This window comes from Gymnodraco acuticeps, unplaced genomic scaffold (genome assembly GCF_902827175.1).
Source record: "Gymnodraco acuticeps unplaced genomic scaffold, fGymAcu1.1, whole genome shotgun sequence".
Taxonomy (NCBI): domain Eukaryota; kingdom Metazoa; phylum Chordata; class Actinopteri; order Perciformes; family Bathydraconidae; genus Gymnodraco; species Gymnodraco acuticeps.
Window position 1 is genome coordinate 2,150,964 of NW_022990054.1, and position 10,575 is coordinate 2,161,538.

Here is a 10,575-nt window from a genome sequence, read left to right on the forward strand (position 1 = left end):
CCGGGAACCACAGACAGATTTAAACAAGACACAACGCAGACAGAAACAGGCAAGACAGGAAGTGAAGGCCTTTCAACATAAAACATGAAACAAGACAAAACACCATAAAGATAGATCGTGACAGTACCCCCCCCTCAAGGGACGGATCCCAGACGTCCCAAAAAACCCCCCCACAAAAGTCCAAAACCTCAAGCAGGGTGGGTGGAGGGGGTCCGGAGGAGGGACGTATCACTAGGCCACCAGGGTGGGTGGAGGGGGTCAGGAGGACGGGACTGAGCTGACCGCCCAGAGGCACAGCAGAGGACCAGGAAGGGATCTCAGGCGGACGGCCCGGGGGCAAGGCAGAGTTCAAAAAGGGGGATTCGGGCGGACGGCCCGGGGGCAAGGCAGAGTCTAAGGTGGGGGACTCGGGCGGCCGAGCATGAGGGCGAAGGCAGCGGCAGGAAGAGTCAGGGGGCCGGGCTCGAGGACGAGGGCAGCGGCAGGAAGAGTCAGGGGGCCGGGCTCGAGGACGAGGGCGAAGACCACGGCTCACAGAGGGCCGGGATCGAGGGCGAAGACCACGGCTCTCAGGGGGCCGGGCTCGAGGGCGAAGACCACGGCTCACAGAGGGCCGGGATCGAGGGCGAAGACCGCAGCTCTCAGGGCGCCGGGCTCGAGGGCGAAGACCAGAGAGCGCCGGAGGCCGGGCAGGACCCGGTGTCGGCCGGACAGGAACCGGAACTGGTGGGACAGGCCTCGGCAGGATACCCACGGAAGAGGACCAGGACACGGGATTGGCAGGACCCCCGTCGAGACAGAGGATGGCGGGGCCTCCAATGGCACAGGACAAAGGGTTGGCAGGACCCCCGGCAGGAAAGTAGTCGGCGGGGCCTCCAACGGCACAGGAAAAAGGGTTGGCAGGATCCCCGGCAGGAGAGTAGACGGCGGGACCTCCAACGAGACAGGACAAAGGGTTGGCAGGACCCCCGGCAGGAGAGTAGACGGCGGGACCTCCAACGGGACAGGACAAAGGGTTGGCAGGACCCCCGGCAGGAGAGTAGTCGGCGGGGCCTCCAACGGCACAGGACAAAGGGTTGGCAGGACCCTCGGCAGGAGAGTAGTCGGTGGGACCTCCAACGAGACAGGACAAGGAGCTGGCAGGACCGCCGGCAGGAGAGTAGACGGCGGGACCTCCAACGGGACAGACATACGATTGGTAGGACCCCCGGCAGAGGAGTAGTCGACGGGGCCTCCAACGGGACAGGACATGGAGTTGGCAGGACCCCCAGCGGAACCTCCAACGGACCAGGACATTGGGTAGGGACTTGAGACGTGACTCGAGAGGGGACTCGAGAGGAGACTCGAGAGGAGACCCAAGGGGGAACTCGAGAGGGGACTCGAGAGGAGACTCGAGAGGGGAACTAGAGAGGGGAATAGAGGAGAGACTAGAGGAGGGACTAGAGAAGGGAACTCGAGAGGGGACTCGCGAGGGGAACTAGAGGAGGGACTAGAGAGGGGACTAAAGGAGGGACTAGAGGAGGGAACTCGAGAGGGGACTCGGGTAGGAACTTGAGAGGTGACTAGAGAGGGGACTCGAGAAGGGACTCGAGAGGGAACCTGAGAGGGAACTGGAGAGGGGACTCAGGTAGGAACTTGAGAGGGGACTCGGGTAGGAACTTGAGAGGGGACTCGGTAGGAACTTGAGAGGGGACTCGGGTAGGAACTTGAGAGGGGACTTGAGAGGGAACTTGTGTCGGTCGGTACGCCGACAGGACACGGGGAGCTGGCGTTGTCTGGGGAGCCAGCAGGAGACGAGGTGCTGGAGTCGGCCGGTACGCCGACAAGACTCGGGGAGCTGGCGTCGGCTGGGGAGCCAGCAGGAGACGAGGTGCTGGAGTCGGGACCATGACTGTAAGGTCCGGAGCTGAAGCCTGGATCATGGTTGTGTGGGCCGGTTTTGGAGCCGGAAACATGGCTGCTGGGGCCGGCACTGGAGCCGGAACCATGGCTGCTGGGCAAGGAACTGGAACACGGATCCATGGCTGTGTGGGGTGGTACTGGAGCACGGTACCATGGCTATGTGGGATGGTACTGGAGCACGGAACCATGGCTGCTGGGTCCGGCACTGGAGCCGGAACCATGGCTGTTGGGGCCTGTACTGGAGCCGGAACCATGGCTGCTGGGGCTCGGGCTGCTAGCCTGGCCTTGCGACGACTCCTCTTAGCAGCCTCCTGAATACTCCGTGGACCTCCATAAGCCTGACGAGTTCCGGAATACGACTCCTGGACAGGAGCAGGAACTGGGGCAGAAGCACGGGTTGACTTCAGGCGGAACCCACCAAGGCGTATGGTGCCAGGTTGGGAATTGGGAGACAGGGAGCTAGCATGCCTGGAATCACATGCTTGAAGGAAGTCCAAAATCCAGTCAGGTAAAAACTCAACAAAACATGGTTTCTCTGCTGCCAACCGGAGAGCCTCTACCAGAGCGGCCCTCTTCTGCCGAACACTGGACGCTCCCTTCCACCAATCGAAGCAGCAAGCCAGATAGAAGGTTAAATGCTGTAATTCAACCTCCCATGGATCATCTGCTGGGTCCATTTTGTGGTCGGTTCGTTCTGTCACGGTGTGTGAAGCAGGTAGGACCCAAATGCAGATTAAAGTGGAAATTCCTTTATTTCAAGGCTAGGTGATAACAAAGACAAAACAGAACACTCACCGACGAACTAGTCATGACAAAAGACGAACCGACAAAGACAGACAGAAAAACCAGAACTTAAATACACACAAGACTAATCACAGAAACAAGACACAGGTGAGGAGGGAGGAGAAAACACAGGGACACCAGGTGAACACAATCGGATAAATTAGACACACCAGGGAAACTAACGACCGGGAACCACAGACAGATTTAAACAAGACACAACGCAGACAGAAACAGGCAAGACAGGAAGTGAAGACCTTTCAACATAAAACATAAAACAAGACAAGACAAAACACCATAAAGACAGATCGTGACAAAATGTGAGTTATTCTGTAAGTGCTCTTACACTGACAATGATGGCAATATGATGTCCACTGTGATTAACTAAGTAGTGATCCTAGACACTTCTCATTTGTTATTGTCACCATCTTGGCTCCATAGAGAGAGATCAGCAGCAGTTGTGATTCCACCGGTAAACACATGACTACTCAAATGTAAGTTAAACATACAAAAGTTTTCCATTAAGTACCATAGGGTGTATTTAGCTATCTGTATTGATTTAAGTACCAGAAACGCTAACGCTAGCTTCAAAATTCACACACAACTAAAGACATAGGTATAAAGTGTATTTCATAAAAGGAAAAGTACTGATGAAGGTCTCCAAATTGATGTATTTTGTTTTTGCATGGTCAACATCAAGAAGATAACTGTTAAATACTGGCCTTGTTGGGGAAGTGGGTGTGTTTGTACCACAAAGAACGCCTGTGTTCTTTACAAGTGCACAAGGCTATTTCAAAATGTATTGTAGCTGTAAAATGTTCTTCACAACTTCCCTTTACACCACTGCTCTTTTTATTTTGTCTCCATTTTGAGCCACAAAGCATATTCAGTATGTTAAACTGGATGACAAGACATGTCATTTATAAACGTTTCCTCCTTTCACTGCAGAGGCAGAATTAGTTATGCAAGATTTTGTGAAATAACTTTATCTACAACATACTAGTTATCTATGATTCACATTTCAGTAATATATTTAAGAGGTATGCTCTCAATTTCACTACATGAAGCTCCACAGATGCATACTCCCACTGTACTCATTGACAAAATGTCAATACTGTAATCCAAATTGGAGAATGTCACTTGTAAAAGTCCCATCAGAGAACTCCACTCATCCTGGTGGCATTTTATCCACTTTTAAATCCATCCCCTCAATTATTTCCTCTCTTTCTCCTGCTCTTTTTTGTCATTGTCATTTATTAAATGATTTATTTCTGAACTATTGCACATGCCTGAAATTGCATTACTTCCGAAACAGTTCCAATAATTAATTTAGCATTACAGACATAAAACAACACTTATTCGTGCATGGATTGGTGAATTACCTGCCTTTAGTCTTTATACTATTTGTTCCTTGTAAATGCTTACATGTTGATTTTAAGCTTGTAGGTTATTACATGTTGTACCTTCACTATTATACTATATCATGCTAACATTTGACCCTTAAATATCTTGTTAAAAATTCACCTCACATCAGGGGCGGACTGGGGGGAAAAAGTGGCCCGGGGATTAATTGACAGACAGGCCCACGTAATGCGCGGCATGTATCGGCCGGCCGGCGACGAAAGTATGTTACTTAACAAAAAACCCTATGCATTTAATGTTATTTTGGACAATTATTCATATAGTAATCACATTACCTGAGCCCTTGAGTTGCCTAGAGCAAAATAGTTACGGCATATATTTAGTGATTTTAATGTTAACAGATCATTGATGCAATAACATTTTGACCCAATTTGCCTGACTTGACACATGGAATATTCTCAAGGAACTGCGTTACTTCTAACCTCTCTGTAAACCCGCTCCACACATCCGATCACTTCTTCATTTCATTCTCTCTACCCCTTTCCAAACATAACAAACTAATCTCTTCTCATCCTGCACTTGTCCGCCGTAACCTTCGCTCCCTCTCCCCCTCTACCTTTGCCTCATCGGTGCTCTCAGCCCTCCCTTCCTCTGACTCGTTCCAACTCCTGCCTCCAAACTCTGCTGCAGAAACTCTCCTCTCTACTCTCTCATCCACTCTGGACTCTCTCTGTCCTCTCACATCTCGGCAGGCTCGTCAGTCCTCTCCTGCTCCCTGGCTAAATGATGCACTGCGTGCTAATAGAACCGTCCTTAGGGCAGCAGAGCGGAAACGGTGGAAATCCAAACACCGTGACGACCTCCTAACCTATCAGGCTCTCCTCTCCTCTTTCTCTACTTCGATCTCTCAGGCAAAAAGCACTTTCTTTCAAGATAAGATCCAATCTTCCTATTCCAATCCTAAAAAAATATTTTCCATCTTCTCCACCCTCTTGGACCCTCCAAAAGCCCCTCCCCCCTCCTCACTTCTGTCAAGCGACTTTGTTAACCACTTTGAAAAAAAGGTTGATGATATTCGCTCTTCTTTTTCTGATTCACCTTTACTCACCGCTGGGTCACCAGACCCTCCTTCCACCAACACACTAACCTCCTTTTCCCCTCTCTCTCCAAGTGAGGTTCTTACCCTCATTACCTCTGCCCGCCCTACCACCTGTCCTCTGGACCCTATCCCTTCAAACCTCCTTCAGACTATCGCTCCTGATATTCTACCGTTTCTCACCCATTTCATCAACACTTCTCTAACTTCTGGTCACTTTCCAAACAGTCTCAAGGAGGCAAGAGTAAACCCTCTCCTAAAGAAACCCACTCTCAACCCGTCTGATGTTATAAACTACAGGCCTGTCTCTCTCCTCCCGTTCCTGTCTAAATCACTTGAACGCGCTGTCTTTAAACAACTCTCCTGTTATCTCAATCAGAACAACCTTCTGGATCCGCACCAGTCTGGTTTCAAGGCAGGTCACTCCACAGAAACTGCTCTCATTGCTGTCACGGAGGAACTGCACACTGTCAAAGCTGCATCCCTCTCCTCTGTCATCATCCTGTTGGACCTGTCTGCTGCATTTGACACGGTGAATCATCAGATCCTCCTTCGCACTCTCCAAAAACTTGGAGTTTCAGGCTCTGCACTTTCCCTCCTCACCTCATACCTGAAAGACCGTACCTACAGGGTGACTTGGAGAGGGTCTGAGTCCCACCCTTGTCAATTAACTACAGGGGTCCCTCAGGGCTCTGTTCTTGGTCCCCTCCTCTTCTCCCTGTACACAAACTCGCTCGGATCAGTCATTAGCCCGCATGGTTTTTCTTACCACTGCTACGCTGACGACACCCAATTAATTCTGTCCTTTCCCCACTCAGAGACCCAGGTCGTCGCACGCATCTCTGCTTGTCTAGCTGACATCTCTCAGTGGATGTCTGCTCATCACCTCAAGCTCAACCTTGACAAGACTGAGCTGCTCTTCCTTCCGGGAAAAGATTGTCCCACTCTTGACCTAACAATCAACATCGGCACCTCAGTTGTTTCCCCGACTCAGACTGCAAGGAATCTGGGTGTGACCCTAGATAACAACCTGTCCTTCACATCGCTGCTACAACCCGTTGCTGCAGATACACGCTTTACAACATCAGGAAGATACGTCCCCAGCTGACACAGAAAGCGACGCAGGTTCTGGTCCAGGCTCTCGTCATCTCACGCCTAGACTACTGCAACTCCCTCCTGGCTGGTCTACCTGCATGTGCCATCCGACCTCTGCAGCTCATTCAGAATGCAGCGGCTCGTCTGGTCTTCAACCTTCCTACATTTTCCCACACCACTCCGCTCCTCCGCTCCCTTCACTGGCTTCCGGTAACTGCTAGAATCCACTTCAAGACACTGGTACTTGCTTACCATGCTGCGAATGGATCTGGCCCTTCGTACATCCAGGACATGGTTAAACCGTACACCCCAGCGCGTGCACTACATTCTGCATCAGCCAAATGACTCGCTGCACCCTCGCTGCGAGGGGGACCCAAGTTCCCATCGGCGAAAACACGTGGGTTTGCTGTCCTGGCTCCAGGATGGTGGAATGAGCTCCCCATTGACATCAGGAAGGCAGATAGTTTGCACATCTTCCGGCGCAAACTGAAAACTCATCTCTTTCGACTCCACTTCGAGTGATAGAACTATTAACGAAGCACTTTTATACTAATAAAGGACTGGCTTATCTAAAGCCAGTTGAGTAGCACTTGAAATGTTTGGCTCTATGAAACCTGATGTACTTATATGATTCTGTTTTCTTCAAGGTTGTGTCTTCCTGGTCGAATATACTTATTGTAAGTCGCTTTGGATAAAAGCGTCAGCTAAATGCAATGTAATGTAATGAATAAAACATGGGCGTAGGAAGCATCCTTAATGTGGGTGAGACAATTTAACAGGGGGTGTGGGCAGGTGGTGGACCTCACCTCCTCTAGGGGGGTCCGGGGGCAAGCTCCCCCGGGAAGATTTTTTTTTAAATGTTGAAGTTAAATGCATCAATCTGGTCCATTTTGAGAGCAAAATTAGGGACTAAATCTATGGCAGTCAGTAGGGGCTTGGACTGTGAGCCGTAGGGTCGCCGGTTCAAGTCCCCGACCAGACCTATTTGGAGTGTAGACTTCTACTTGGAGAGGTCCCAGTTCACCTCCTGCCCTGCCGTGGTGACCTTGAGCAAGGCACCGGACATGCAGCTTGGGATGTGAGGACATGGCTTAGAAAGGGCGTGTCGCCTTCTGTCCTGCCAGTGTTGGCAGGACATGAATTAAAATGTCGAACTCGGACTTCATTTTAAGGACATTTCGGCCAGGGGTGTAGAGCTATATTTGTTTAAGCACCGGATTGGCAAAACAGGAGAGTGTGTGCACCAGTCTGCCTTGATCTATGTATTCATGTCTGTGACTCACAGTATCTGCTGCCCGCAGCTGTTTTATAGAAGGAAAACCTCCTTCACTTCATGAAATCTCTGCAGCACCAGGAGGCAGCGGGAGGGTTAACTCAGCCTCTGAGAAGAGGAGCGCGCAGTGCCTTTCACGCACCGCCTTTCACGCACCGCCTTTCACGCACCGCCTTCACTGTGTTTACCTTCAGAATCATTAGAAAGGCTAAAGAGCGGTGTGGCTGATGTGTTTTAACCACACACACCTCTACACACACACACACACACACACACACACACACACACACACACACACACACACACACACACACACACACACACACACACACACACACACACACACACACACACACACACACACACACACACACACACACACACACACACACACACACACACACACACACACACACACACACACACACACACGCGCGATTTAAACGCAGACTTTTGTTCCTCCATGTTACGTTGTTATTGTTTCACTGAGCGGACCCGCACATTTTTTTCAAACGCTCCCCTTTTTGGTCCATCTGCGCGGTTTTGTGCGCTGTGATTATTCGGCTGTACCTTTAGTAATGAATATGAAATGTTGTGAGGAAATCTTTCCACCAATAATTCCAATAAGTAATCCAAAATGTATTCACTTCAGGTTTACGAAAGTAACTGTAATCAGATTACTAGTTTTTCAAATGTAACGCGAGCTGAATACAGTTACTTGATTTTTGTATTCTGATTACGTAACGCCGTTACATGTATTCCGTTACAACCCAACCCTGGCCACACCCCACTGGGCTGGGCTGGGCCGGAACACTTACAAATGTGGGCCGGTAGGATTTAGGTAAGCAAAAAAAAAGAAAAGGGAGTGGCCGGAACACTTACAAATGTGGGCCGGTAGGATTTAGGCAAACAAAAAAGAATTCTTTTTTTTTTTTATATAAACTTTTTTTTTTTTGGCCCTCCGGCCCACACACAGCGCCGGCCCACCGGGGAAACTCCCGGTATTCCTAATGGCCAGTCCGCCCTTGCCTCACATCAATCTGGACCCAATTGGTTGACATTGCTATGGAGAAAAATTGTAGCATGGTTAAAGATTAAGCTAAAATTAGTATTTTAAAAGTTTTAGAAGTTTGACATTTTGGGAAATATACTAATTTGCTTTGTTGCCGAGTTGGTTGAGAAGATTGACAAAGCTCAAATCAACAGCTGGTTGCCAAGCAGGAAAATAGGTGTAGGCCTACTGTATTCACCAAACAGTTGTACTATCCCTTTAGCTTTCAGTGGTAAAACAGCTATCAAGCTATAACATTTGCATGTTTACTGTAGTTGGTAAATAAATGTGTGAAGCAAACAGAGACACAAAAGAAAAAGTGCAATTAACTCACATAATGCAAACAAATGCAAACCAACAATAAGCTCCCATACGTGACGTTGAAATACTTTGAAAGACACTATGGAAATCATACTCATTTACTTCAACAAACAAGGTCCTGTTGTTTATGTAAATTTTGTTTTCATATAATTTATAAATAGAACAGCCAGCTACATTGTATGTGACGGTGTCACAGTGTGATGGCCACAGCCAAACAGTGTAAAAACAATTACACTGCACCCTCACCTTCAGTAGTTTTGCTTCAGTTCAGATGCAGTAAAACATGGCAATTATTATTACCAGACATTCGATTTAGATGGTAAACTCCTTATTTGCTTGTAATTTGACATTACTTAGTTTATTTACAAAATGTTAGCACAGCTAACACAAGTATTTGTTTGTATTAATGACTTTATATAATTTGAGTTACCGTGGCCGTTGGGGGAGGTTACTTCCTGGTTCAGCAAAAGGCGTGGCTGAACGCTGAGGACTCGTAAATATTGCAAGCAGCCAATTGTGACAGATTGGGACAAACCACCTGCTTCCATGTCAAAGAGGGGATTTGGGTTTTGTATAGGTTTTGTATAGGTTCCTTGGTTGTCATTGTAGCAGGTCAGTTTGTTGGTTCTGTCAAAATGTCATGTTTATTTTCTGTTGAACTCTTTTATAGGCCTAATTTTTAGAGATTCTTGGTTTATAATGTTTTTCTTTGGATATTTGGGGAAATAAAAAACCCAGTTTATTTAAACGACTCCTGTGTCCTGTTGCCTTACTGCTTGGTCTCACAGTGACATTGTAAACCATGTTAACTCCCAGTGTAATCAAAGAACAAACATAAGAGAAGCAAGGAGTGAACATAAAATATGACTCCTGCTGAAGGTGTCCACATAGTGATTGCCTGAATGTTTTGATTTCACATTTTTATGAGAGAAAGCTGGAAAGAGCTTCAAAGAGCAGCAGAAGAGGACACAAAGGAACCCAGTTCAAGTGCAAACAGCAGTCTTAAAGGTGATATTTTGAATGTTAAAGTAACATGCAGGAAAGAAACCAAAATATGTTTAGCTCCAGTCCAAATAATGAAGACAATAGAGGAATTTCCTAATTAAGCCAAAATGGTTATATACATTGGCTGTCAGCCACAAACTGGAGGTGTTTATGAGAGATAAAGAAATGTTCCAGTTAAAGAATGTGTATGTTAAGTAAAAGTGGTTGCTGGTTGTTTGGGATTTAAAAGGACGTAATGCCTGCACATAAAAATCTCTGAGGCAATATCTTTCACATAAATCACTATTTGATGACCCAAGAACCTTTTCAGTACATGCAGGAGAAAAATGCAATTCAAGGCATCACTCAGTGCATCTGAAAGTTACTTTTCCTTTTTGAGTCATTAAATGTTTTCGGGCCTAATTCTTTACGGATGTTTTAGAATGGTTAAACTCCAAGTGAACCCCACATTTATTCCCAGCTATCTGTGCCTGAAACTTCCTGGAATAATGAAAGAAAGATTTTGAAAACGTGTTTTGAAGATTGCTCATACAATCTACTCTCAATTGAGATTGTTTTTATTGCAGAGTGCCAAGGAAAACACCCAACGACAGTAAGTAACAGTTGTGTAGAGGCAGCACTATATCGAAGGAGAGAAGAGCAAAGGACAGCCTATCAAGAATTTCCCCTCTTCTCTTCCTTGTAAACTTA